Genomic DNA, 27,202 nt, shown 5'->3' on the forward strand with positions numbered 1-27,202 from the left:
GACAAGGAGCCGGGCTTCGCATTCCCCCAGCAGCCAGTCGTGGGCTGAGGACACCTGGGGCGTTGGGAACTCCCTGGCTTCTCCTTGGCTTAACATCTGGAGCTGCTTGTGAATCGTGCCGCCACACACACCCGAGTGCAGGTGTCTTCTGCACAGACTGCGGGCCTCGCTCTTCTGAATGCCGCTAGCTCGCCACCCACCCACGGGTGAACCTGGTCAGGGTACTTTCTCTCGGGGGCAGACTCTGATCCTGGCGGGCTACCGGTGTCTCTGTTTGCTCGTTTCTTTCTTCCATTTCGGGAAAGGCTTCCTTACTGGGTGTGGAAATCTCCTATGCCTTTCCTCGCCTATTCTGTCAGCTTTAAAATTCTCTTTCAGTTGCCACCCTCACAGATGGATTAGGAAACTCTTTCCGGTGCACTCATTAGTGAAATGACCTCAATGAAGCTGGAATCCAATATCTAATCGCCGATTTTTAGCGAGTCCACACGCCAGGGGGGTCGGGGTCCAATGCAGCCCCGGCCAGGCCCAGGCCCCTTGGAATGGGCCACAGGAGGACACAGAGGAGGGTCCCGGCCCCCACGGTCGCGTTGCCGGCAGTTCTCCAAGGGCTTGGGCGTTTTCCAGAGGTAGGAGATGGAGGGGACTGATTTCTTCAGCGCCCCACTAACCACGCCACCCCACCCATGGGACACATCCCAAGAGAGAGAGAGAGACGCCCCATACACTCGCTCCCCTCCCCCATGCGCTGTGCCCCAGCCCGGGCCCGGGGGAATAGGCGGCAGCCCACCCACAGGGTGGGGGGCGCAGCTGAAAGGGGTTGTCGGGGAGGGCGGCCCCTGCCTGGGGTCAAAGGGCGGGCGACCCGCGCGTGCGCAATCGGCGGCGGCGGCGGGGGCGGCCACGAGCTGGGGGTGGGCCAGGCGAGGAGAGGAAGGGGGCTGGAAGGTCTCCACCTTGGCGAGTCCAGCCGTGGAGGCGCATCTTGTGTGAGTGTGAGTGAGTGAGTGTGAGTGTGAGTGTGTGTGTGTGTGTGTGTGTGTGTATAGAGAGACAGCCCCCCACCCCGGCCCGCCGCTCCCTGCCCGCCCCGCCCCGCCCCGCCTGTCACCCCCGTCCCTCGGAGCCCGCCGGACCCGCCCGCCCGGTGCGGGTCAGCGCCGGCGCGGGGCCTGGGGCGGGAGGAGGCGGCGGGGAAGCGCAGAGAGGCTCGGCTTCTTGAGCGGGGCAGGGGCGCCCTCCGCCGTCTAGGGCCACACCACCCTGAACGCGCCCGATCTCGTCTGGTCTCGGAAGCTAAGCAGGGTCGGGCCTGGTTAGTACTTGGATGGGAGACCGCCTGGGAATACCGGGTGCCGTAGGCTTCTTTTTTTTTTTTTTTTTTTTTGCCTCTTGTTCTGTCCCCTCTCTGGGAGCGAGGCGGCGGCCCGGGGCGGGGGTCACCCCCACCCTCAGCGCCCGCCGCGGTGCCTGGCGCCCCAGCCCGCACCGTGGGGCCTCCTCTTGTCCCAAGCCGCGACACCGCCGTCACGCGGCAGCATGCGTGGCTTCTGGACTGTCAGGTCTCAGACCAAAGGTCTGCTCCGTGGGAACCGACACGCTGGAGGAAACCTTGAGAGTCTGAGAGGGGAGGGAGTTCCAGAAGAAGGCCAGGATGTCATTTTGAGGGAGTATGTGACCAGAACTCGTCCCGTTGCTTTTGGGGTTCTATGGGCTACACGTAGGAATCTTTGGTGGTGGCACCTGATGTTGGGGGATCCGGAGTCACACCCAGACCTGCCCCACAGGCCTCCTTTTACTTTTCTCTTCGGATTCATTATGTTTAAAAAGTGTCTCTTATCTCTATGATTGCATTTTCTTTTCTCTCTCTTTTCAAGCAGATGATGGGAGTCCAAGTATTAAGGTGACATGTGTTGCCCGTGCCCCCCTCCCCCCTGTGTTCTTATTCATTAACCTCTGATGTTGTTCCAGCGTATTGTGGGGGTACCAATGTTAAGGTCGGGTACGTTGCCCTCTCCCAGCCTCCCCCCTCGGGTCAGAGCCTCAAGTGCGCCCATCCCCCAGTCGGTGCGCACCCACCCCATTCCTAATGGAGGTGTATGCCCATCCCCTCCCCCCACCCGCCCGACACCCACCCGATGAAGGTGATTCCTCTGTGTCCACTTGGGTGTCCGTCGGTTCGTACCCATTTGCTGGTGAGCGCGAGCACGTGGTGCTCGTGTGTCCATTCTTGGGCTACCTGGCTTACTGGAACGGGTTCCAGCTCTGGCCAGGAGAACCACGAGAGGTGCCCTCTCACCGCTGCTCCTCCTAGCTGAATAGCACTCCGTGGTGTCCACGCGCCACATTTCATTTACGCACTCGTGGGTCGATGGGCACTCGGGTCGCTTCCAGGTCTTTGCGATTGTGACTTGTGCCCTGACTCTAACCCTAACCCTTACCCAGCCCCGTCTCCTCCTCGGCCCCTGCCTGACTGACTCCTTCCCGCCCGGCCTGTCACCTGTCACCGTCCTCTGCCCCTGCCTGACACGCTCCTCCCCGCCCGGGCCGTCACCGTCCTCGGCCCCTGCCTGACGGGGCTCCTCCGTCGCCTGGGCCTTCCAAGGGCTTGGTGTGGACGCTGGTTCCAGGACGCCCTCCCAGGAACCCGGTAGCAGGGCGGCCGCAGCGTCTCGCGCCACCCAACCGTCCGCCGGCCGGCGGCCGTCGCTAAGTGGCCTGCGGGGGACGTGCCCCCACTGTGGGGCGGGCGCCCAGCCTGGTGTCTTCTCTGAGGCCCCGTGGCTGCTTTTCCCCCCCCCGCAAGGGGAGAGCCGCGGAGGTGGGGACCGCCTCCTCGTGGGGACGTACACCCAGCTCTCCACGTCGGATTCCGGGGCTCTCTGTCCTGCCAGAAGGCCCAGCTGGCCTGCGGGTCCTTAGAGTGGCAAAAACATCCGAAAACTGAGATTGAGGGTCCGGTGGTTGTCTGCACTTTTGTGCTGGGCACCCCAGGGAGGCCCGGGGGCTGGCTGGACAACGCGGTCTGCTGGGCGGGGGGGGGGTTTGGAGGAGCAACTCATGCCCTTTGCACTTTGGGTAGCAAGTGTCTGAGGTGTCTCTGAGCCCTGCGCCATGTCGGGGGTGGGGGTGGGAGGTCGGGGGGGGGTGGAGGAGCAGGAGGAGGAGGAGGTGGGAAGGGCCGTGGCCTGCAGTCGTGTTCCCGGGGTGGCTTCTTCCACAGGCTGCTTGGCCTGGGCTCCCTGCACCTGGGCCTTTGGAGGACTGGCCCTGTGCTTGCCAATGCTTCCCCTGCAGGGACCCAGAGCTGGGAGGTTGCATCTCTCAGCCCTGGGTCGGGCAGAGCCCCAGCGGGCCATGCCCACAACCTCTCTCAGCACGGGTCCCCCAGAAGGCTCCTTTGGGACCAGGATTCTCTTGCGGGTGACTCTTTAAGGTCTGGCCCCTGGATGGAGGGGCACCAGGAGTAGAGGAGCAGGAAGGGGAAGGGGTGGCCGTGCGAGGGGACACTTTCAGGCCAAGTCCCAGCTTCAGCCTGATCCTCCTGGGAACCCCGGGGTGTACGTCACACCTCCTGGTTGTCCCGCTCTGAGACAAGGAGCCGGGCTTCGCATTCCCCCAGCAGCCAGTCGTGGGCTGAGGACACCTGGGGCGTTGGGAACTCCCTGGCTTCTCCTTGGCTTAACATCTGGAGCTGCTTGTGAATCGTGCCGCCACACACACCCGAGTGCAGGTGTCTTCTGCACAGACTGCGGGCCTCGCTCTTCTGAATGCCGCTAGCTCGCCACCCACCCACGGGTGAACCTGGTCAGGGTACTTTCTCTCGGGGGCAGACTCTGATCCTGGCGGGCTACCGGTGTCTCTGTTTGCTCGTTTCTTTCTTCCATTTCGGGAAAGGCTTCCTTACTGGGTGTGGAAATCTCCTATGCCTTTCCTCGCCTATTCTGTCAGCTTTAAAATTCTCTTTCAGTTGCCACCCTCACAGATGGATTAGGAAACTCTTTCCGGTGCACTCATTAGTGAAATGACCTCAATGAAGCTGGAATCCAATATCTAATCGCCGATTTTTAGCGAGTCCACACGCCAGGGGGGTCGGGGTCCAATGCAGCCCCGGCCAGGCCCAGGCCCCTTGGAATGGGCCACAGGAGGACACAGAGGAGGGTCCCGGCCCCCACGGTCGCGTTGCCGGCAGTTCTCCAAGGGCTTGGGCGTTTTCCAGAGGTAGGAGATGGAGGGGACTGATTTCTTCAGCGCCCCACTAACCACGCCACCCCACCCATGGGACACATCCCAAGAGAGAGAGAGAGACGCCCCATACACTCGCTCCCCTCCCCCATGCGCTGTGCCCCAGCCCGGGCCCGGGGGAATAGGCGGCAGCCCACCCACAGGGTGGGGGGCGCAGCTGAAAGGGGTTGTCGGGGAGGGCGGCCCCTGCCTGGGGTCAAAGGGCGGGCGACCCGCGCGTGCGCAATCGGCGGCGGCGGCGGGGGCGGCCACGAGCTGGGGGTGGGCCAGGCGAGGAGAGGAAGGGGGCTGGAAGGTCTCCACCTTGGCGAGTCCAGCCGTGGAGGCGCATCTTGTGTGAGTGTGAGTGAGTGAGTGTGAGTGTGAGTGTGTGTGTGTGTGTGTGTGTGTATAGAGAGACAGCCCCCCACCCCGGCCCGCCGCTCCCTGCCCGCCCCGCCCCGCCCCGCCTGTCACCCCCGTCCCTCGGAGCCCGCCGGACCCGGCCGGTGAACTCAACAGGCCCGCCCGGTGCGGGTCAGCGCCGGCGCGGGGCCTGGGGCGGGAGGAGGCGGCGGGGAAGCGCAGAGAGGCTCGGCTTCTTGAGCGGGGCAGGGGCGCCCTCCGCCGTCTAGGGCCACACCACCCTGAACGCGCCCGATCTCGTCTGGTCTCGGAAGCTAAGCAGGGTCGGGCCTGGTTAGTACTTGGATGGGAGACCGCCCGGGAATACCGGGTGCGGTAGGCTTCTTTTTTTTTTTTTTTTTTTTTTTGCCTCTTGTTCTGTCCCCTCTCTGGGAGCGAGGCGGCGGCCCGGGGCGGGGGTCACCCCCACCCTCAGCGCCCGCCGCGGTGCCTGGCGCCCCAGCCCGCACCGTGGGGCCTCCTCTTGTCCCAAGCCGCGACACCGCCGTCACGCGGCAGCATGCGTGGCTTCTGGACTGTCAGGTCTCAGACCAAAGGTCTGCTCCGTGGGAACCGACACGCTGGAGGAAACCTTGAGAGTCTGAGAGGGGAGGGAGTTCCAGAAGAAGGCCAGGATGTCATTTTGAGGGAGTATGTGACCAGAACTCGTCCCGTTGCTTTTGGGGTTCTATGGGCTACACGTAGGAATCTTTGGTGGTGGCACCTGATGTTGGGGGATCCGGAGTCACACCCAGACCTGCCCCACAGGCCTCCTTTTACTTTTCTCTTCGGATTCATTATGTTTAAAAAGTGTCTCTTATCTCTATGATTGCATTTTCTTTTCTCTCTCTTTTCAAGCAGATGATGGGAGTCCAAGTATTAAGGTGACATGTGTTGCCCGTGCCCCCCTCCCCCCTGTGTTCTTATTCATTAACCTCTGATGTTGTTCCAGCGTATTGTGGGGGTACCAATGTTAAGGTCGGGTACGTTGCCCTCTCCCAGCCTCCCCCCTCGGGTCAGAGCCTCAAGTGCGCCCATCCCCCAGTCGGTGCGCACCCACCCCATTCCTAATGGAGGTGTATGCCCATCCCCTCCCCCCACCCGCCCGACACCCACCCGATGAAGGTGATTCCTCTGTGTCCACTTGGGTGTCCGTCGGTTCGTACCCATTTGCTGGTGAGCGCGAGCACGTGGTGCTCGTGTGTCCATTCTTGGGCTACCTGGCTTACTGGAACGGGTTCCAGCTCTGGCCAGGAGAACCACGAGAGGTGCCCTCTCACCGCTGCTCCTCCTAGCTGAATAGCACTCCGTGGTGTCCACGCGCCACATTTCATTTACGCACTCGTGGGTCGATGGGCACTCGGGTCGCTTCCAGGTCTTTGCGATTGTGACTTGTGCCCTGACTCTAACCCTAACCCTTACCCAGCCCCGTCTCCTCCTCGGCCCCTGCCTGACTGACTCCTTCCCGCCCGGCCTGTCACCTGTCACCGTCCTCTGCCCCTGCCTGACACGCTCCTCCCCGCCCGGGCCGTCACCGTCCTCGGCCCCTGCCTGACGGGGCTCCTCCGTTGCCTGGGCCTTCCAAGGGCTTGGTGTGGACGCTGGTTCCAGGACGCCCTCCCAGGAACCCGGTAGCAGGGCGGCCGCAGCGTCTCGCGCCACCCAACCGTCCGCCGGCCGGCGGCCGTCGCTAAGTGGCCTGCGGGGGACGTGCCCCCACTGTGGGGCGGGCGCCCAGCCTGGTGTCTTCTCTGAGGCCCCGTGGCTGCTTTTCCCCCCCCCGCAAGGGGAGAGCCGCGGAGGTGGGGACCGCCTCCTCGTGGGGACGTACACCCAGCTCTCCACGTCGGATTCCGGGGCTCTCTGTCCTGCCAGAAGGCCCAGCTGGCCTGCGGGTCCTTAGAGTGGCAAAAACATCCGAAAACTGAGATTGAGGGTCCGGTGGTTGTCTGCACTTTTGTGCTGGGCACCCCAGGGAGGCCCGGGGGCTGGCTGGACAACGCGGTCTGCTGGGCGGGGGGGGGGGGTTTGGAGGAGCAACTGATGCCCTTTGCACTTTGGGTAGCAAGTGTCTGAGGTGTCTCTGAGCCCTGCGCCATGTCGGGGGTGGGGGTGGGAGGTCGGGGGGGGGGGGTGGAGGAGCAGGAGGAGGAGGAGGAGGAGGAGGTGGGAAGGGCCGTGGCCTGCAGTCGTGTTCCCGGGGTGGCTTCTTCCACAGGCTGCTTGGCCTGGGCTCCCTGCACCTGGGCCTTTGGAGGACTGGCCCTGTGCTTGCCAACGCTTCCCCTGCAGGGACCCAGAGCTGGGAGGTTGCATCTCTCAGCCCTGGGTCGGGCAGAGCCCCAGCGGGCCATGCCCACAACCTCTCTCAGCACGGGTCCCCCAGAAGGCTCCTTTGGGACCAGGATTCTCTTGCGGGTGACTCTTTAAGGTCTGGCCCCTGGATGGAGGGGCACCAGGAGTAGAGGAGCAGGAAGGGGAAGGGGGTGGCCGTGCGAGGGGACACTTTGAGGCCAAGTCCCAGCTTCAGCCTGATCCTCCTGGGAACCCCGGGGTGTACGTCACACCTCCTGGTTGTCCCGCTCTGAGACAAGGAGCCGGGCTTCGCATTCCCCCAGCAGCCAGTCGTGGGCTGAGGACACCTGGGGCGTTGGGAACTCCCTGGCTTCTCCTTGGCTTAACATCTGGAGCTGCTTGTGAATCGTGCCGCCACACACACCCGAGTGCAGGTGTCTTCTGCACAGACTGCGGGCCTCGCTCTTCTGAATGCCGCTAGCTCGCCACCCACCCACGGGTGAACCTGGTCAGGGTACTTTCTCTCGGGGGCAGACTCTGATCCTGGCGGGCTACCGGTGTCTCTGTTTGCTCGTTTCTTTCTTCCATTTCGGGAAAGGCTTCCTTACTGGGTGTGGAAATCTCCTATGCCTTTCCTCGCCTATTCTGTCAGCTTTAAAATTCTCTTTCAGTTGCCACCCTCACAGATGGATTAGGAAACTCTTTCCGGTGCACTCATTAGTGAAATGACCTCAATGAAGCTGGAATCCAATATCTAATCGCCGATTTTTAGCGAGTCCACACGCCAGGGTGGTCGGGGTCCAATGCAGCCCCGGCCAGGCCCAGGCCCCTTGGACTGGGCCACAGGAGGACACAGAGGAGGGTCCCGGCCCCCACGGTCGCGTTGCCGGCAGTTCTCCAAGGGCTTGGGCGTTTTCCAGAGGTAGGAGATGGAGGGTACTGATTTCTTCAGCGCCCCACTAACCACGCCACCCCACCCATGGGACACATCCCAAGAGAGAGAGAGAGACGCCCCATACACTCGCTCCCCTCCCCCATGCGCTGTGCCCCAGCCCGGGCCCGGGGGAATAGGCGGCAGCCCACCCACAGGGTGGGGGGCGCAGCTGAAAGGGGTTGTCGGGGAGGGCGGCCCCTGCCTGGGGTCAAAGGGCGGGCGACCCGCGCGTGCGCAATCGGCGGCGGCGGCGGGGGCGGCCACGAGCTGGGGGTGGGCCAGGCGAGGAGAGGAAGGGGGCTGGAAGGTCTCCACCTTGGCGAGTCCAGCCGTGGAGGCGCATCTTGTGTGAGTGTGAGTGAGTGAGTGTGAGTGTGAGTGTGTGTGTGTGTGTGTGTGTGTGTGTATAGAGAGACAGCCCCCCACCCCGGCCCGCCGCTCCCTGCCCGCCCCGCCCCGCCCCGCCTGTCACCCCCGTCCCTCGGAGCCCGCCGGACCCGGCCGGTGAACTCAACAGGCCCGCCCGGTGCGGGTCAGCGCCGGCGCGGGGCCTGGGGCGGGAGGAGGCGGCGGGGAAGCGCAGAGAGGCTCGGCTTCTTGAGCGGGGCAGGGGCGCCCTCCGCCGTCTAGGGCCACACCACCCTGAACGCGCCCGATCTCGTCTGGTCTCGGAAGCTAAGCAGGGTCGGGCCTGGTTAGTACTTGGATGGGAGACCGCCTGGGAATACCGGGTGCCGTAGGCTTCTTTTTTTTTTTTTTTTTTTTTGCCTCTTGTTCTGTCCCCTCTCTGGGAGCGAGGCGGCGGCCCGGGGCGGGGGTCACCCCCACCCTCAGCGCCCGCCGCGGTGCCTGGCGCCCCAGCCCGCACCGTGGGGCCTCCTCTTGTCCCAAGCCGCGACACCGCCGTCACGCGGCAGCATGCGTGGCTTCTGGACTGTCAGGTCTCAGACCAAAGGTCTGCTCCGTGGGAACCGACACGCTGGAGGAAACCTTGAGAGTCTGAGAGGGGAGGGAGTTCCAGAAGAAGGCCAGGATGTCATTTTGAGGGAGTATGTGACCAGAACTCGTCCCGTTGCTTTTGGGGTTCTATGGGCTACACGTAGGAATCTTTGGTGGTGGCACCTGATGTTGGGGGATCCGGAGTCACACCCAGACCTGCCCCACAGGCCTCCTTTTACTTTTCTCTTCGGATTCATTATGTTTAAAAAGTGTCTCTTATCTCTATGATTGCATTTTCTTTTCTCTCTCTTTTCAAGCAGATGATGGGAGTCCAAGTATTAAGGTGACATGTGTTGCCCGTGCCCCCCTCCCCCCTGTGTTCTTATTCATTAACCTCTGATGTTGTTCCAGCGTATTGTGGGGGTACCAATGTTAAGGTCGGGTACGTTGCCCTCTCCCAGCCTCCCCCCTCGGGTCAGAGCCTCAAGTGCGCCCATCCCCCAGTCGGTGCGCACCCACCCCATTCCTAATGGAGGTGTATGCCCATCCCCTCCCCCCACCCGCCCGACACCCACCCGATGAAGGTGATTCCTCTGTGTCCACTTGGGTGTCCGTCGGTTCGTACCCATTTGCTGGTGAGCGCGAGCACGTGGTGCTCGTGTGTCCATTCTTGGGCTACCTGGCTTACTGGAACGGGTTCCAGCTCTGGCCAGGAGAACCACGAGAGGTGCCCTCTCACCGCTGCTCCTCCTAGCTGAATAGCACTCCGTGGTGTCCACGCGCCACATTTCATTTACGCACTCGTGGGTCGATGGGCACTCGGGTCGCTTCCAGGTCTTTGCGATTGTGACTTGTGCCCTGACTCTAACCCTAACCCTTACCCAGCCCCGTCTCCTCCTCGGCCCCTGCCTGACTGACTCCTTCCCGCCCGGCCTGTCACCTGTCACCGTCCTCTGCCCCTGCCTGACACGCTCCTCCCCGCCCGGGCCGTCACCGTCCTCGGCCCCTGCCTGACGGGGCTCCTCCGTCGCCTGGGCCTTCCAAGGGCTTGGTGTGGACGCTGGTTCCAGGACGCCCTCCCAGGAACCCGGTAGCAGGGCGGCCGCAGCGTCTCGCGCCACCCAACCGTCCGCCGGCCGGCGGCCGTCGCTAAGTGGCCTGCGGGGGACGTGCCCCCACTGTGGGGCGGGCGCCCAGCCTGGTGTCTTCTCTGAGGCCCCGTGGCTGCTTTTCCCCCCCCCGCAAGGGGAGAGCCGCGGAGGTGGGGACCGCCTCCTCGTGGGGACGTACACCCAGCTCTCCACGTCGGATTCCGGGGCTCTCTGTCCTGCCAGAAGGCCCAGCTGGCCTGCGGGTCCTTAGAGTGGCAAAAACATCCGAAAACTGAGATTGAGGGTCCGGTGGTTGTCTGCACTTTTGTGCTGGGCACCCCAGGGAGGCCCGGGGGCTGGCTGGACAACGCGGTCTGCTGGGCGGGGGGGGGGGTTTGGAGGAGCAACTGATGCCCTTTGCACTTTGGGTAGCAAGTGTCTGAGGTGTCTCTGAGCCCTGCGCCATGTCGGGGGTGGGGGTGGGAGGTCGGGGAAGGGGTGGAGGAGCAGGAGGAGGAGGAGGAGGAGGAGGTGGGAAGGGCCGTGGCCTGCAGTCGTGTTCCCGGGGTGGCTTCTTCCACAGGCTGCTTGGCCTGGGCTCCCTGCACCTGGGCCTTTGGAGGACTGGCCCTGTGCTTGCCAACGCTTCCCCTGCAGGGACCCAGAGCTGGGAGGTTGCATCTCTCAGCCCTGGGTCGGGCAGAGCCCCAGCGGGCCATGCCCACAACCTCTCTCAGCACGGGTCCCCCAGAAGGCTCCTTTGGGACCAGGATTCTCTTGCGGGTGACTCTTTAAGGTCTGGCCCCTGGATGGAGGGGCACCAGGAGTAGAGGAGCAGGAAGGGGAAGGGGGTGGCCGTGCGAGGGGACACTTTGAGGCCAAGTCCCAGCTTCAGCCTGATCCTCCTGGGAACCCCGGGGTGTACGTCACACCTCCTGGTTGTCCCGCTCTGAGACAAGGAGCCGGGCTTCGCATTCCCCCAGCAGCCAGTCGTGGGCTGAGGACACCTGGGGCGTTGGGAACTCCCTGGCTTCTCCTTGGCTTAACATCTGGAGCTGCTTGTGAATCGTGCCGCCACACACACCCGAGTGCAGGTGTCTTCTGCACAGACTGCGGGCCTCGCTCTTCTGAATGCCGCTAGCTCGCCACCCACCCACGGGTGAACCTGGTCAGGGTACTTTCTCTCGGGGGCAGACTCTGATCCTGGCGGGCTACCGGTGTCTCTGTTTGCTCGTTTCTTTCTTCCATTTCGGGAAAGGCTTCCTTACTGGGTGTGGAAATCTCCTATGCCTTTCCTCGCCTATTCTGTCAGCTTTAAAATTCTCTTTCAGTTGCCACCCTCACAGATGGATTAGGAAACTCTTTCCGGTGCACTCATTAGTGAAATGACCTCAATGAAGCTGGAATCCAATATCTAATCGCCGATTTTTAGCGAGTCCACACGCCAGGGTGGTCGGGGTCCAATGCAGCCCCGGCCAGGCCCAGGCCCCTTGGACTGGGCCACAGGAGGACACAGAGGAGGGTCCCGGCCCCCACGGTCGCGTTGCCGGCAGTTCTCCAAGGGCTTGGGCGTTTTCCAGAGGTAGGAGATGGAGGGGACTGATTTCTTCAGCGCCCCACTAACCACGCCACCCCACCCATGGGACACATCCCAAGAGAGAGAGAGAGACGCCCCATACACTCGCTCCCCTCCCCCATGCGCTGTGCCCCAGCCCGGGCCCGGGGGAATAGGCGGCAGCCCACCCACAGGGTGGGGGGCGCAGCTGAAAGGGGTTGTCGGGGAGGGCGGCCCCTGCCTGGGGTCAAAGGGCGGGCGACCCGCGCGTGCGCAATCGGCGGCGGCGGCGGGGGCGGCCACGAGCTGGGGGTGGGCCAGGCGAGGAGAGGAAGGGGGCTGGAAGGTCTCCACCTTGGCGAGTCCAGCCGTGGAGGCGCATCTTGTGTGAGTGTGAGTGAGTGAGTGTGAGTGTGAGTGTGTGTGTGTGTGTGTGTGTGTGTATAGAGAGACAGCCCCCCACCCCGGCCCGCCGCTCCCTGCCCGCCCCGCCCCGCCCCGCCTGTCACCCCCGTCCCTCGGAGCCCGCCGGACCCGGCCGGTGAACTCAACAGGCCCGCCCGGTGCGGGTCAGCGCCGGCGCGGGGCCTGGGGCGGGAGGAGGCGGCGGGGAAGCGCAGAGAGGCTCGGCTTCTTGAGCGGGGCAGGGGCGCCCTCCGCCGTCTAGGGCCACACCACCCTGAACGCGCCCGATCTCGTCTGGTCTCGGAAGCTAAGCAGGGTCGGGCCTGGTTAGTACTTGGATGGGAGACCGCCTGGGAATACCGGGTGCCATAGGCTTCTTTTTTTTTTTTTTTTTTTTGCCTCTTGTTCTGTCCCCTCTCTGGGAGCGAGGCGGCGGCCCGGGGCGGGGGTCACCCCCACCCTCAGCGCCCGCCGCGGTGCCTGGCGCCCCAGCCCGCACCGTGGGGCCTCCTCTTGTCCCAAGCCACGACACCGCCGTCACGCGGCAGCATGCGTGGCTTCTGGACTGTCAGGTCTCAGACCAAAGGTCTGCTCCGTGGGAACCGACACGCTGGAGGAAACCTTGAGAGTCTGAGAGGGGAGGGAGTTCCAGAAGAAGGCCAGGATGTCATTTTGAGGGAGTATGTGACCAGAACTCGTCCCGTTGCTTTTGGGGTTCTATGGGCTACACGTAGGAATCTTTGGTGGTGGCACCTGATGTTGGGGGATCCGGAGTCACACCCAGACCTGCCCCACAGGCCTCCTTTTACTTTTCTCTTCGGATTCATTATGTTTAAAAAGTGTCTCTTATCTCTATGATTGCATTTTCTTTTCTCTCTCTTTTCAAGCAGATGATGGGAGTCCAAGTATTAAGGTGACATGTGTTGCCCGTGCCCCCCTCCCCCCTGTGTTCTTATTCATTAACCTCTGATGTTGTTCCAGCGTATTGTGGGGGTACCAATGTTAAGGTCGGGTACGTTGCCCTCTCCCAGCCTCCCCCCTCGGGTCAGAGCCTCAAGTGCGCCCATCCCCCAGTCGGTGCGCACCCACCCCATTCCTAATGGAGGTGTATGCCCATCCCCTCCCCCCACCCGCCCGACACCCACCCGATGAAGGTGATTCCTCTGTGTCCACTTGGGTGTCCGTCGGTTCGTACCCATTTGCTGGTGAGCGCGAGCACGTGGTGCTCGTGTGTCCATTCTTGGGCTACCTGGCTTACTGGAACGGGTTCCAGCTCTGGCCAGGAGAACCACGAGAGGTGCCCTCTCACCGCTGCTCCTCCTAGCTGAATAGCACTCCGTGGTGTCCACGCGCCACATTTCATTTACGCACTCGTGGGTCGATGGGCACTCGGGTCGCTTCCAGGTCTTTGCGATTGTGACTTGTGCCCTGACTCTAACCCTAACCCTTACCCAGCCCCGTCTCCTCCTCGGCCCCTGCCTGACTGACTCCTTCCCGCCCGGCCTGTCACCTGTCACCGTCCTCTACCCCTGCCTGACACGCTCCTCCCCGCCCGGGCCGTCACCGTCCTCGGCCCCTGCCTGACGGGGCTCCTCCGTCGCCTGGGCCTTCCAAGGGCTTGGTGTGGACGCTGGTTCCAGGACGCCCTCCCAGGAACCCGGTAGCAGGGCGGCCGCAGCGTCTCGCGCCACCCAACCGTCCGCCGGCCGGCGGCCGTCGCTAAGTGGCCTGCGGGGGACGTGCTCCCACTGTGGGGCAGGCGCCCAGCCTGGTGTCTTCTCTGAGGCCCCGTGGCTGCTTTTCCCCCCCCGCAAGGGGAGAGCCGCGGAGGTGGGGACCGCCTCCTCGTGGGGACGTACACCCAGCTCTCCACGTCGGATTCCGGGGCTCTCTGTCCTGCCAGAAGGCCCAGCTGGCCTGCGGGTCCTTAGAGTGGCAAAAACATCCGAAAACTGAGATTTAGGGTCTGGTGGTTGTCTGCACTTTTGTGCTGGGCACCCCAGGGAGGCCCGGGGGCTGGCTGGACAACGCGGTCTGCTGGGCGGGGGGGGGGGTTTGGAGGAGCAACTGATGCCCTTTGCACTTTGGGTAGCAAGTGTCTGAGGTGTCTCTGAGCCCTGCGCCATGTCGGGGGTGGGGGTGGGAGGTCGGGGGGGGTGGAGGAGCAGGAGGAGGAGGAGGAGGAGGAGGTGGGAAGGGCCGTGGCCTGCAGTCGTGTTCCAGGGGTGGCTTCTTCCACAGGCTGCTTGGCCTGGGCTCCCTGCACCTGGGCCTTTAGAGGACTGGCCCTGTGCTTGCCAACGCTTCCCCTGCAGGGACCCAGAGCTGGGAGGTTGCATCTCTCAGCCCTGGGTCGGGCAGAGCCCCAGCGGGCCATGCCCACAACCTCTCTCAGCACGGGTCCCCCAGAAGGCTCCTTTGGGACCAGGATTCTCTTGCGGGTGACTCTTTAAGGTCTGGCCCCTGGATGGAGGGGCACCAGGAGTAGAGGAGCAGGAAGGGGAAGGGGGTGGCCGTGCGAGGGGACACTTTGAGGCCAAGTCCCAGCTTCAGCCTGATCCTCCTGGGAACCCCGGGGTGTACGTCACACCTCCTGGTTGTCCCGCTCTGAGACAAGGAGCCGGGCTTCGCATTCCCCCAGCAGCCAGTCGTGGGCTGAGGACACCTGGGGCGTTGGGAACTCCCTGGCTTCTCCTTGGCTTAACATCTGGAGCTGCTTGTGAATCGTGCCGCCACACACACCCGAGTGCAGGTGTCTTCTGCACAGACTGCGGGCCTCGCTCTTCTGAATGCCGCTAGCTCGCCACCCACCCACGGGTGAACCTGGTCAGGGTACTTTCTCTCGGGGGCAGACTCTGATCCTGGCGGGCTACCAGTGTCTCTGTTTGCTCGTTTCTTTCTTCCATTTCGGGAAAGGCTTCCTTACTGGGTGTGGAAATCTCCTATGCCTTTCCTCGCCTATTCTGTCAGCTTTAAAATTCTCTTTCAGTTGCCACCCTCACAGATGGATTAGGAAACTCTTTCCGGTGCACTCATTAGTGAAATGACCTCAATGAAGCTGGAATCCAATATCTAATCGCCGATTTTTAGCGAGTCCACACGCCAGGGGGGTCGGGGTCCAATGCAGCCCCGGCCAGGCCCAGGCCCCTTGGACTGGGCCACAGGAGGACACAGAGGAGGGTCCCGGCCCCCACGGTCGCGTTGCCGGCAGTTCTCCAAGGGCTTGGGCGTTTTCCAGAGGTAGGAGATGGAGGGTACTGATTTCTTCAGCGCCCCACTAACCACGCCACCCCACCCATGGGACACATCCCAAGAGAGAGAGAGAGACGCCCCATACACTCGCTCCCCTCCCCCATGCGCTGTGCCCCAGCCCGGGCCCGGGGGAATAGGCGGCAGCCCACCCACAGGGTGGGGGGCGCAGCTGAAAGGGGTTGTCGGGGAGGGCGGCCCCTGCCTGGGGTCAAAGGGCGGGCGACCCGCACGTGCGCAATCGGCGGCGGCGGCGGGGGCGGCCACGAGCTGGGGGTGGGCCAGGCGAGGAGAGGAAGGGGGCTGGAAGGTCTCCACCTTGGCGAGTCCAGCCGTGGAGGCGCATCTTGTGTGAGTGTGAGTGAGTGAGTGTGAGTGTGAGTGTGTGTGTGTGTGTGTGTGTGTGTGTATAGAGAGACAGCCCCCCACCCCGGCCCGCCGCTCCCTGCCCGCCCCGCCCCGCCCCGCCTGTCACCCCCGTCCCTCGGAGCCCGCCGGACCCGGCCGGTGAACTCAACAGGCCCGCCCGGTGCGGGTCAGCGCCGGCGCGGGGCCTGGGGCGGGAGGAGGCGGCGGGGAAGCGCAGAGAGGCTCGGCTTCTTGAGCGGGGCAGGGGCGCCCTCCGCCGTCTAGGGCCACACCACCCTGAACGCGCCCGATCTCGTCTGGTCTCGGAAGCTAAGCAGGGTCGGGCCTGGTTAGTACTTGGATGGGAGACCGCCTGGGAATACCGGGTGCCGTAGGCTTCTTTTTTTTTTTTTTTTTTTTTGCCTCTTGTTCTGTCCCCTCTCTGGGAGCGAGGCGGCGGCCCGGGGCGGGGGTCACCCCCACCCTCAGCGCCCGCCGCGGTGCCTGGCGCCCCAGCCCGCACCGTGGGGCCTCCTCTTGTCCCAAGCCGCGACACCGCCGTCACGCGGCAGCATGCGTGGCTTCTGGACTGTCAGGTCTCAGACCAAAGGTCTGCTCCGTGGGAACCGACACGCTGGAGGAAACCTTGAGAGTCTGAGAGGGGAGGGAGTTCCAGAAGAAGGCCAGGATGTCATTTTGAGGGAGTATGTGACCAGAACTCGTCCCGTTGCTTTTGGGGTTCTATGGGCTACACGTAGGAATCTTTGGTGGTGGCACCTGATGTTGGGGGATCCGGAGTCACACCCAGACCTGCCCCACAGGCCTCCTTTTACTTTTCTCTTCGGATTCATTATGTTTAAAAAGTGTCTCTTATCTCTATGATTGCATTTTCTTTTCTCTCTCTTTTCAAGCAGATGATGGGAGTCCAAGTATTAAGGTGACATGTGTTGCCCGTGCCCCCCTCCCCCCTGTGTTCTTATTCATTAACCTCTGATGTTGTTCCAGCGTATTGTGGGGGTACCAATGTTAAGGTCGGGTACGTTGCCCTCTCCCAGCCTCCCCCCTCGGGTCAGAGCCTCAAGTGCGCCCATCCCCCAGTCGGTGCGCACCCACCCCATTCCTAATGGAGGTGTATGCCCATCCCCTCCCCCCACCCGCCCGACACCCACCCGATGAAGGTGATTCCTCTGTGTCCACTTGGGTGTCCGTCGGTTCGTACCCATTTGCTGGTGAGCGCGAGCACGTGGTGCTCGTGTGTCCATTCTTGGGCTACCTGGCTTACTGGAACGGGTTCCAGCTCTGGCCAGGAGAACCACGAGAGGTGCCCTCTCACCGCTGCTCCTCCTAGCTGAATAGCACTCCGTGGTGTCCACGCGCCACATTTCATTTACGCACTCGTGGGTCGATGGGCACTCGGGTCGCTTCCAGGTCTTTGCGATTGTGACTTGTGCCCTGACTCTAACCCTAACCCTTACCCAGCCCCGTCTCCTCCTCGGCCCCTGCCTGACTGACTCCTTCCCGCCCGGCCTGTCACCTGTCACCGTCCTCTGCCCCTGCCTGACACGCTCCTCCCCGCCCGGGCCGTCACCGTCCTCGGCCCCTGCCTGACGGGGCTCCTCCGTCGCCTGGGCCTTCCAAGGGCTTGGTGTGGACGCTGGTTCCAGGACGCCCTCCCAGGAACCCGGTAGCAGGGCGGCCGCAGCGTCTCGCGCCACCCAACCGTCCGCCGGCCGGCGGCCGTCGCTAAGTGGCCTGCGGGGGACGTGCCCCCACTGTGGGGCGGGCGCCCAGCCTGGTGTCTTCTCTGAGGCCCCGTGGCTGCTTTTCCCCCCCCCGCAAGGGGAGAGCCGCGGAGGTGGGGACCGCCTCCTCGTGGGGACGTACACCCAGCTCTCCACGTCGGATTCCGGGGCTCTCTGTCCTGCCAGAAGGCCCAGCTGGCCTGCGGGTCCTTAGAGTGGCAAAAACATCCGAAAACTGAGATTGAGGGTCCGGTGGTTGTCTGCACTTTTGTGCTGGGCACCCCAGGGAGGCCCGGGGGCTGGCTGGACAACGCGGTCTGCTGGGCGGGGGGGGGGGTTTGGAGGAGCAACTGATGCCCTTTGCACTTTGGGTAGCAAGTGTCTGAGGTGTCTCTGAGCCCTGCGCCATGTCGGGGGTGGGGGTGGGAGGTCGGGGAAGGGGTGGAGGAGCAGGAGGAGGAGGAGGAGGAGGAGGTGGGAAGGGCCGTGGCCTGCAGTCGTGTTCCCGGGGTGGCTTCTTCCACAGGCTGCTTGGCCTGGGCTCCCTGCACCTGGGCCTTTGGAGGACTGGCCCTGTGCTTGCCAACGCTTCCCCTGCAGGGACCCAGAGCTGGGAGGTTGCATCTCTCAGCCCTGGGTCGGGCAGAGCCCCAGCGGGCCATGCCCACAACCTCTCTCAGCACGGGTCCCCCAGAAGGCTCCTTTGGGACCAGGATTCTCTTGCGGGTGACTCTTTAAGGTCTGGCCCCTGGATGGAGGGGCACCAGGAGTAGAGGAGCAGGAAGGGGAAGGGGGTGGCCGTGCGAGGGGACACTTTGAGGCCAAGTCCCAGCTTCAGCCTGATCCTCCTGGGAACCCCGGGGTGTACGTCACACCTCCTGGTTGTCCCGCTCTGAGACAAGGAGCCGGGCTTCGCATTCCCCCAGCAGCCAGTCGTGGGCTGAGGACACCTGGGGCGTTGGGAACTCCCTGGCTTCTCCTTGGCTTAACATCTGGAGCTGCTTGTGAATCGTGCCGCCACACACACCCGAGTGCAGGTGTCTTCTGCACAGACTGCGGGCCTCGCTCTTCTGAATGCCGCTAGCTCGCCACCCACCCACGGGTGAACCTGGTCAGGGTACTTTCTCTCGGGGGCAGACTCTGATCCTGGCGGGCTACCGGTGTCTCTGTTTGCTCGTTTCTTTCTTCCATTTCGGGAAAGGCTTCCTTACTGGGTGTGGAAATCTCCTATGCCTTTCCTCGCCTATTCTGTCAGCTTTAAAATTCTCTTTCAGTTGCCACCCTCACAGATGGATTAGGAAACTCTTTCCGGTGCACTCATTAGTGAAATGACCTCAATGAAGCTGGAATCCAATATCTAATCGCCGATTTTTAGCGAGTCCACACGCCAGGGTGGTCGGGGTCCAATGCAGCCCCGGCCAGGCCCAGGCCCCTTGGACTGGGCCACAGGAGGACACAGAGGAGGGTCCCGGCCCCCACGGTCGCGTTGCCGGCAGTTCTCCAAGGGCTTGGGCGTTTTCCAGAGGTAGGAGATGGAGGGGACTGATTTCTTCAGCGCCCCACTAACCACGCCACCCCACCCATGGGACACATCCCAAGAGAGAGAGAGAGACGCCCCATACACTCGCTCCCCTCCCCCATGCGCTGTGCCCCAGCCCGGGCCCGGGGGAATAGGCGGCAGCCCACCCACAGGGTGGGGGGCGCAGCTGAAAGGGGTTGTCGGGGAGGGCGGCCCCTGCCTGGGGTCAAAGGGCGGGCGACCCGCGCGTGCGCAATCGGCGGCGGCGGCGGGGGCGGCCACGAGCTGGGGGTGGGCCAGGCGAGGAGAGGAAGGGGGCTGGAAGGTCTCCACCTTGGCGAGTCCAGCCGTGGAGGCGCATCTTGTGTGAGTGTGAGTGAGTGAGTGTGAGTGTGAGTGTGTGTGTGTGTGTGTGTGTGTGTATAGAGAGACAGCCCCCCACCCCGGCCCGCCGCTCCCTGCCCGCCCCGCCCCGCCCCGCCTGTCACCCCCGTCCCTCGGAGCCCGCCGGACCCGGCCGGTGAACTCAACAGGCCCGCCCGGTGCGGGTCAGCGCCGGCGCGGGGCCTGGGGCGGGAGGAGGCGGCGGGGAAGCGCAGAGAGGCTCGGCTTCTTGAGCGGGGCAGGGGCGCCCTCCGCCGTCTAGGGCCACACCACCCTGAACGCGCCCGATCTCGTCTGGTCTCGGAAGCTAAGCAGGGTCGGGCCTGGTTAGTACTTGGATGGGAGACCGCCTGGGAATACCGGGTGCCGTAGGCTTCTTTTTTTTTTTTTTTTTTTTGCCTCTTGTTCTGTCCCCTCTCTGGGAGCGAGGCGGCGGCCCGGGGCGGGGGTCACCCCCACCCTCAGCGCCCGCCGCGGTGCCTGGCGCCCCAGCCCGCACCGTGGGGCCTCCTCTTGTCCCAAGCCACGACACCGCCGTCACGCGGCAGCATGCGTGGCTTCTGGACTGTCAGGTCTCAGACCAAAGGTCTGCTCCGTGGGAACCGACACGCTGGAGGAAACCTTGAGAGTCTGAGAGGGGAGGGAGTTCCAGAAGAAGGCCAGGATGTCATTTTGAGGGAGTATGTGACCAGAACTCGTCCCGTTGCTTTTGGGGTTCTATGGGCTACACGTAGGAATCTTTGGTGGTGGCACCTGATGTTGGGGGATCCGGAGTCACACCCAGACCTGCCCCACAGGCCTCCTTTTACTTTTCTCTTCGGATTCATTATGTTTAAAAAGTGTCTCTTATCTCTATGATTGCATTTTCTTTTCTCTCTCTTTTCAAGCAGATGATGGGAGTCCAAGTATTAAGGTGACATGTGTTGCCCGTGCCCCCCTCCCCCCTGTGTTCTTATTCATTAACCTCTGATGTTGTTCCAGCGTATTGTGGGGGTACCAATGTTAAGGTCGGGTACGTTGCCCTCTCCCAGCCTCCCCCCTCGGGTCAGAGCCTCAAGTGCGCCCATCCCCCAGTCGGTGCGCACCCACCCCATTCCTAATGGAGGTGTATGCCCATCCCCTCCCCCCACCCGCCCGACACCCACCCGATGAAGGTGATTCCTCTGTGTCCACTTGGGTGTCCGTCGGTTCGTACCCATTTGCTGGTGAGCGCGAGCACGTGGTGCTCGTGTGTCCATTCTTGGGCTACCTGGCTTACTGGAACGGGTTCCAGCTCTGGCCAGGAGAACCACGAGAGGTGCCCTCTCACCGCTGCTCCTCCTAGCTGAATAGCACTCCGTGGTGTCCACGCGCCACATTTCATTTACGCACTCGTGGGTCGATGGGCACTCGGGTCGCTTCCAGGTCTTTGCGATTGTGACTTGTGCCCTGACTCTAACCCTAACCCTTACCCAGCCCCGTCTCCTCCTCGGCCCCTGCCTGACTGACTCCTTCCCGCCCGGCCTGTCACCTGTCACCGTCCTCTACCCCTGCCTGACACGCTCCTCCCCGCCCGGGCCGTCACCGTCCTCGGCCCCTGCCTGACGGGGCTCCTCCGTCGCCTGGGCCTTCCAAGGGCTTGGTGTGGACGCTGGTTCCAGGACGCCCTCCCAGGAACCCGGTAGCAGGGCGGCCGCAGCGTCTCGCGCCACCCAACCGTCCGCCGGCCGGCGGCCGTCGCTAAGTGGCCTGCGGGGGACGTGCTCCCACTGTGGGGCAGGCGCCCAGCCTGGTGTCTTCTCTGAGGCCCCGTGGCTGCTTTTCCCCCCCCGCAAGGGGAGAGCCGCGGAGGTGGGGACCGCCTCCTCGTGGGGACGTACACCCAGCTCTCCACGTCGGATTCCGGGGCTCTCTGTCCTGCCAGAAGGCCCAGCTGGCCTGCGGGTCCTTAGAGTGGCAAAAACATCCGAAAACTGAGATTGAGGGTCTGGTGGTTGTCTGCACTTTTGTGCTGGGCACCCCAGGGAGGCCCGGGGGCTGGCTGGACAACGCGGTCTGCTGGGCGGGGGGGGGGGTTTGGAGGAGCAACTGATGCCCTTTGCACTTTGGGTAGCAAGTGTCTGAGGTGTCTCTGAGCCCTGCGCCATGTCGGGGGTGGGGGTGGGAGGTCGGGGGGGGTGGAGGAGCAGGAGGAGGAGGAGGAGGAGGAGGTGGGAAGGGCCGTGGCCTGCAGTCGTGTTCCAGGGGTGGCTTCTTCCACAGGCTGCTTGGCCTGGGCTCCCTGCACCTGGGCCTTTAGAGGACTGGCCCTGTGCTTGCCAACGCTTCCCCTGCAGGGACCCAGAGCTGGGAGGTTGCATCTCTCAGCCCTGGGTCGGGCAGAGCCCCAGCGGGCCATGCCCACAACCTCTCTCAGCACGGGTCCCCCAGAAGGCTCCTTTGGGACCAGGATTCTCTTGCGGGTGACTCTTTAAGGTCTGGCCCCTGGATGGAGGGGCACCAGGAGTAGAGGAGCAGGAAGGGGAAGGGGGTGGCCGTGCGAGGGGACACTTTGAGGCCAAGTCCCAGCTTCAGCCTGATCCTCCTGGGAACCCCGGGGTGTACGTCACACCTCCTGGTTGTCCCGCTCTGAGACAAGGAGCCGGGCTTCGCATTCCCCCAGCAGCCAGTCGTGGGCTGAGGACACCTGGGGCGTTGGGAACTCCCTGGCTTCTCCTTGGCTTAACATCTGGAGCTGCTTGTGAATCGTGCCGCCACACACACCCGAGTGCAGGTGTCTTCTGCACAGACTGCGGGCCTCGCTCTTCTGAATGCCGCTAGCTCGCCACCCACCCACGGGTGAACCTGGTCAGGGTACTTTCTCTCGGGGGCAGACTCTGATCCTGGCGGGCTACCAGTGTCTCTGTTTGCTCGTTTCTTTCTTCCATTTCGGGAAAGGCTTCCTTACTGGGTGTGGAAATCTCCTATGCCTTTCCTCGCCTATTCTGTCAGCTTTAAAATTCTCTTTCAGTTGCCACCCTCACAGATGGATTAGGAAACTCTTTCCGGTGCACTCATTAGTGAAATGACCTCAATGAAGCTGGAATCCAATATCTAATCGCCGATTTTTAGCGAGTCCACACGCCAGGGGGGTCGGGGTCCAATGCAGCCCCGGCCAGGCCCAGGCCCCTTGGACTGGGCCACAGGAGGACACAGAGGAGGGTCCCGGCCCCCACGGTCGCGTTGCCGGCAGTTCTCCAAGGGCTTGGGCGTTTTCCAGAGGTAGGAGATGGAGGGTACTGATTTCTTCAGCGCCCCACTAACCACGCCACCCCACCCATGGGACACATCCCAAGAGAGAGAGAGAGACGCCCCATACACTCGCTCCCCTCCCCCATGCGCTGTGCCCCAGCCCGGGCCCGGGGGAATAGGCGGCAGCCCACCCACAGGGTGGGGGGCGCAGCTGAAAGGGGTTGTCGGGGAGGGCGGCCCCTGCCTGGGGTCAAAGGGCGGGCGACCCGCGCGTGCGCAATCGGCGGCGGCGGCGGGGGCGGCCACGAGCTGGGGGTGGGCCAGGCGAGGAGAGGAAGGGGGCTGGAAGGTCTCCACCTTGGCGAGTCCAGCCGTGGAGGCGCATCTTGTGTGAGTGTGAGTGAGTGAGTGTGTGTGTGTGTGTGTGTGTGTGTGTATAGAGAGACAGCCCCCCACCCCGGCCCGCCGCTCCCTGCCCGCCCCGCCCCGCCCCGCCTGTCACCCCCGTCCCTCGGAGCCCGCCGGACCCGGCCGGTGAACTCAACAGGCCCGCCCGGTGCGGGTCAGCGCCGGCGCGGGGCCTGGGGCGGGAGGAGGCGGCGGGGAAGCGCAGAGAGGCTCGGCTTCTTGAGCGGGGCAGGGGCGCCCTCCGCCGTCTAGGGCCACACCACCCTGAACGCGCCCGATCTCGTCTGGTCTCGGAAGCTAAGCAGGGTCGGGCCTGGTTAGTACTTGGATGGGAGACCGCCTGGGAATACCGGGTGCCGTAGGCTTCTTTTTTTTTTTTTTTTTTTTTGCCTCTTGTTCTGTCCCCTCTCTGGGAGCGAGGCGGCGGCCCGGGGCGGGGGTCACCCCCACCCTCAGCGCCCGCCGCGGTGCCTGGCGCCCCAGCCCGCACCGTGGGGCCTCCTCTTGTCCCAAGCCGCGACACCGCCGTCACGCGGCAGCATGCGTGGCTTCTGGACTGTCAGGTCTCAGACCAAAGGTCTGCTCCGTGGGAACCGACACGCTGGAGGAAACCTTGAGAGTCTGAGAGGGGAGGGAGTTCCAGAAGAAGGCCAGGATGTCATTTTGAGGGAGTATGTGACCAGAACTCGTCCCGTTGCTTTTGGGGTTCTATGGGCTACACGTAGGAATCTTTGGTGGTGGCACCTGATGTTGGGGGATCCGGAGTCACACCCAGACCTGCCCCACAGGCCTCCTTTTACTTTTCTCTTCGGATTCATTATGTTTAAAAAGTGTCTCTTATCTCTATGATTGCATTTTCTTTTCTCTCTCTTTTCAAGCAGATGATGGGAGTCCAAGTATTAAGGTGACATGTGTTGCCCGTGCCCCCCTCCCCCCTGTGTTCTTATTCATTAACCTCTGATGTTGTTCCAGCGTATTGTGGGGGTACCAATGTTAAGGTCGGGTACGTTGCCCTCTCCCAGCCTCCCCCCTCGGGTCAGAGCCTCAAGTGCGCCCATCCCCCAGTCGGTGCGCACCCACCCCATTCCTAATGGAGGTGTATGCCCATCCCCTCCCCCCACCCGCCCGACACCCACCCGATGAAGGTGATTCCTCTGTGTCCACTTGGGTGTCCGTCGGTTCGTACCCATTTGCTGGTGAGCGCGAGCACGTGGTGCTCGTGTGTCCATTCTTGGGCTACCTGGCTTACTGGAACGGGTTCCAGCTCTGGCCAGGAGAACCACGAGAGGTGCCCTCTCACCGCTGCTCCTCCTAGCTGAATAGCACTCCGTGGTGTCCACGCGCCACATTTCATTTACGCACTCGTGGGTCGATGGGCACTCGGGTCGCTTCCAGGTCTTTGCGATTGTGACTTGTGCCCTGACTCTAACCCTAACCCTTACCCAGCCCCGTCTCCTCCTCGGCCCCTGCCTGACTGACTCCTTCCCGCCCGGCCTGTCACCTGTCACCGTCCTCTGCCCCTGCCTGACACGCTCCTCCCCGCCCGGGCCGTCACCGTCCTCGGCCCCTGCCTGACGGGGCTCCTCCGTCGCCTGGGCCTTCCAAGGGCTTGGTGTGGACGCTGGTTCCAGGACGCCCTCCCAGGAACCCGGTAGCAGGGCGGCCGCAGCGTCTCGCGCCACCCAACCGTCCGCCGGCCGGCGGCCGTCGCTAAGTGGCCTGCGGGGGACGTGCCCCCACTGTGGGGCGGGCGCCCAGCCTGGTGTCTTCTCTGAGGCCCCGTGGCTGCTTTTCCCCCCCCCGCAAGGGGAGAGCCGCGGAGGTGGGGACCGCCTCCTCGTGGGGACGTACACCCAGCTCTCCACGTCGGATTCCGGGGCTCTCTGTCCTGCCAGAAGGCCCAGCTGGCCTGCGGGTCCTTAGAGTGGCAAAAACATCCGAAAACTGAGATTGAGGGTCCGGTGGTTGTCTGCACTTTTGTGCTGGGCACCCCAGGGAGGCCCGGGGGCTGGCTGGACAACGCGGTCTGCTGGGCGGGGGGGGGGTTTGGAGGAGCAACTGATGCCCTTTGCACTTTGGGTAGCAAGTGTCTGAGGTGTCTCTGAGCCCTGCGCCATGTCGGGGGTGGGGGTGGGAGGTCGGGGGGGGGTGGAGGAGCAGGAGGAGGAGGAGGAGGAGGAGGTGGGAAGGGCCGTGGCCTGCAGTCGTGTTCCAGGGGTGGCTTCTTCCACAGGCTGCTTGGCCTGGGCTCCCTGCACCTGGGCCTTTGGAGGACTGGCCCTGTGCTTGCCAACGCTTCCCCTGCAGGGACCCAGAGCTGGGAGGTTGCATCTCTCAGCCCTGGGTCGGGCAGAGCCCCAGCGGGCCATGCCCACAACCTCTCTCAGCACGGGTCCCCCAGAAGGCTCCTTTGGGACCAGGATTCTCTTGCGGGTGACTCTTTAAGGTCTGGCCCCTGGATGGAGGGGCACCAGGAGTAGAGGAGCAGGAAGGGGAAGGGGGTGGCCGTGCGAGGGGACACTTTGAGGCCAAGTCCCAGCTTCAGCCTGATCCTCCTGGGAACCCCGGGGTGTACGTCACACCTCCTGGTTGTCCCGCTCTGAGACAAGGAGCCGGGCTTCGCATTCCCCCAGCAGCCAGTCGTGGGCTGAGGACACCTGGGGCGTTGGGAACTCCCTGGCTTCTCCTTGGCTTAACATCTGGAGCTGCTTGTGAATCGTGCCGCCACACACACCCGAGTGCAGGTGTCTTCTGCACAGACTGCGGGCCTCGCTCTTCTGAATGCCGCTAGCTCGCCACCCACCCACGGGTGAACCTGGTCAGGGTACTTTCTCTCGGGGGCAGACTCTGATCCTGGCGGGCTACCGGTGTCTCTGTTTGCTCGTTTCTTTCTTCCATTTCGGGAAAGGCTTCCTTACTGGGTGTGGAAATCTCCTATGCCTTTCCTCGCCTATTCTGTCAGCTTTAAAATTCTCTTTCAGTTGCCACCCTCACAGATGGATTAGGAAACTCTTTCCGGTGCACTCATTAGTGAAATGACCTCAATGAAGCTGGAATCCAATATCTAATCGCCGATTTTTAGCGAGTCCACACGCCAGGGGGGTCGGGGTCCAATGCAGCCCCGGCCAGGCCCAGGCCCCTTGGACTGGGCCACAGGAGGACACAGAGGAGGGTCCCGGCCCCCACGGTCGCGTTGCCGGCAGTTCTCCAAGGGCTTGGGCGTTTTCCAGAGGTAGGAGATGGAGGGGACTGATTTCTTCAGCGCCCCACTAACCACGCCACCCCACCCATGGGACACATCCCAAGAGAGAGAGAGAGACGCCCCATACACTCGCTCCCCTCCCCCATGCGCTGTGCCCCAGCCCGGGCCCGGGGGAATAGGCGGCAGCCCACCCACAGGGTGGGGGGCGCAGCTGAAAGGGGTTGTCGGGGAGGGCGGCCCCTGCCTGGGGTCAAAGGGCGGGCGACCCGCGCGTGCGCAATCGGCGGCGGCGGCGGGGGCGGCCACGAGCTGGGGGTGGGCCAGGCGAGGAGAGGAAGGGGGCTGGAAGGTCTCCACCTTGGCGAGTCCAGCCGTGGAGGCGCATCTTGTGTGAGTGTGAGTGAGTGAGTGTGAGTGTGAGTGTGTGTGTGTGTGTGTGTGTGTGTGTATAGAGAGACAGCCCCCCACCCCGGCCCGCCGCTCCCTGCCCGCCCCGCCCCGCCCCGCCTGTCACCCCCGTCCCTCGGAGCCCGCCGGACCCGGCCGGTGAACTCAACAGGCCCGCCCGGTGCGGGTCAGCGCCGGCGCGGGGCCTGGGGCGGGAGGAGGCGGCGGGGAAGCGCAGAGAGGCTCGGCTTCTTGAGCGGGGCAGGGGCGCCCTCCGCCGTCTAGGGCCACACCACCCTGAACGCGCCCGATCTCGTCTGGTCTCGGAAGCTAAGCAGGGTCGGGCCTGGTTAGTACTTGGATGGGAGACCGCCTGGGAATACCGGGTGCCTTAGGCTTCTTTTTTTTTTTTTTTTTTTTTTGCCTCTTGTTCTGTCCCCTCTCTGGGAGCGAGGCGGCGGCCCGGGGCGGGGGTCACCCCCACCCTCAGCGCCCGCCGCGGTGCCTGGCGCCCCAGCCCGCACCGTGGGGCCTCCTCTTGTCCCAAGCCGCGACACCGCCGTCACGCGGCAGCATGCGTGGCTTCTGGACTGTCAGGTCTCAGACCAAAGGTCTGCTCCGTGGGAACCGACACGCTGGAGGAAACCTTGAGAGTCTGAGAGGGGAGGGAGTTCCAGAAGAAGGCCAGGATGTCATTTTGAGGGAGTATGTGACCAGAACTCGTCCCGTTGCTTTTGGGGTTCTATGGGCTACACGTAGGAATCTTTGGTGGTGGCACCTGATGTTGGGGGATCCGGAGTCACACCCAGACCTGCCCCACAGGCCTCCTTTTACTTTTCTCTTCGGATTCATTATGTTTAAAAAGTGTCTCTTATCTCTATGATTGCATTTTCTTTTCTCTCTCT

At 63.5% G+C, this 27,202-nt stretch overlaps 8 non-coding genes across 8 annotated transcripts; all 8 read left to right on the top strand.

Moving 5' to 3' along the window:
• Window positions 1-1,245: 1,245 nt before the first annotated feature.
• Window positions 1,246-1,364, top strand: LOC142874650 (5S ribosomal RNA). Its single transcript, XR_012922308.1, has one exon. It is a non-coding gene; the product is annotated as a 5S ribosomal RNA (ribosomal RNA).
• A 3,489-nt stretch (window positions 1,365-4,853) lies between these two features.
• Window positions 4,854-4,972, top strand: LOC142874430 (5S ribosomal RNA). Its single transcript, XR_012922247.1, has one exon. It is a non-coding gene; the product is annotated as a 5S ribosomal RNA (ribosomal RNA).
• A 3,510-nt stretch (window positions 4,973-8,482) lies between these two features.
• Window positions 8,483-8,601, top strand: LOC142874662 (5S ribosomal RNA). The gene has a single exon (XR_012922318.1). It is a non-coding gene; the product is annotated as a 5S ribosomal RNA (ribosomal RNA).
• A 3,503-nt stretch (window positions 8,602-12,104) lies between these two features.
• LOC142874420 (5S ribosomal RNA) lies at window positions 12,105-12,223 on the top strand. The gene has a single exon (XR_012922237.1). It is a non-coding gene; the product is annotated as a 5S ribosomal RNA (ribosomal RNA).
• A 3,501-nt stretch (window positions 12,224-15,724) lies between these two features.
• LOC142874675 (5S ribosomal RNA) lies at window positions 15,725-15,843 on the top strand. The gene has a single exon (XR_012922326.1). It is a non-coding gene; the product is annotated as a 5S ribosomal RNA (ribosomal RNA).
• Window positions 15,844-19,346: 3,503 nt separating this feature from the next.
• LOC142874688 (5S ribosomal RNA) lies at window positions 19,347-19,465 on the top strand. The gene has a single exon (XR_012922331.1). It is a non-coding gene; the product is annotated as a 5S ribosomal RNA (ribosomal RNA).
• A 3,489-nt stretch (window positions 19,466-22,954) lies between these two features.
• LOC142874700 (5S ribosomal RNA) lies at window positions 22,955-23,073 on the top strand. The gene has a single exon (XR_012922342.1). It is a non-coding gene; the product is annotated as a 5S ribosomal RNA (ribosomal RNA).
• A 3,503-nt stretch (window positions 23,074-26,576) lies between these two features.
• On the top strand, window positions 26,577-26,695 carry LOC142874414 (5S ribosomal RNA). The gene has a single exon (XR_012922231.1). It is a non-coding gene; the product is annotated as a 5S ribosomal RNA (ribosomal RNA).
• The last annotated feature ends 507 nt before the right edge of the window (window positions 26,696-27,202 follow it).

Source organism: Microcebus murinus, chromosome 12 (genome assembly GCF_040939455.1).
Source record: "Microcebus murinus isolate Inina chromosome 12, M.murinus_Inina_mat1.0, whole genome shotgun sequence".
Lineage (NCBI taxonomy): Eukaryota > Metazoa > Chordata > Mammalia > Primates > Cheirogaleidae > Microcebus > Microcebus murinus.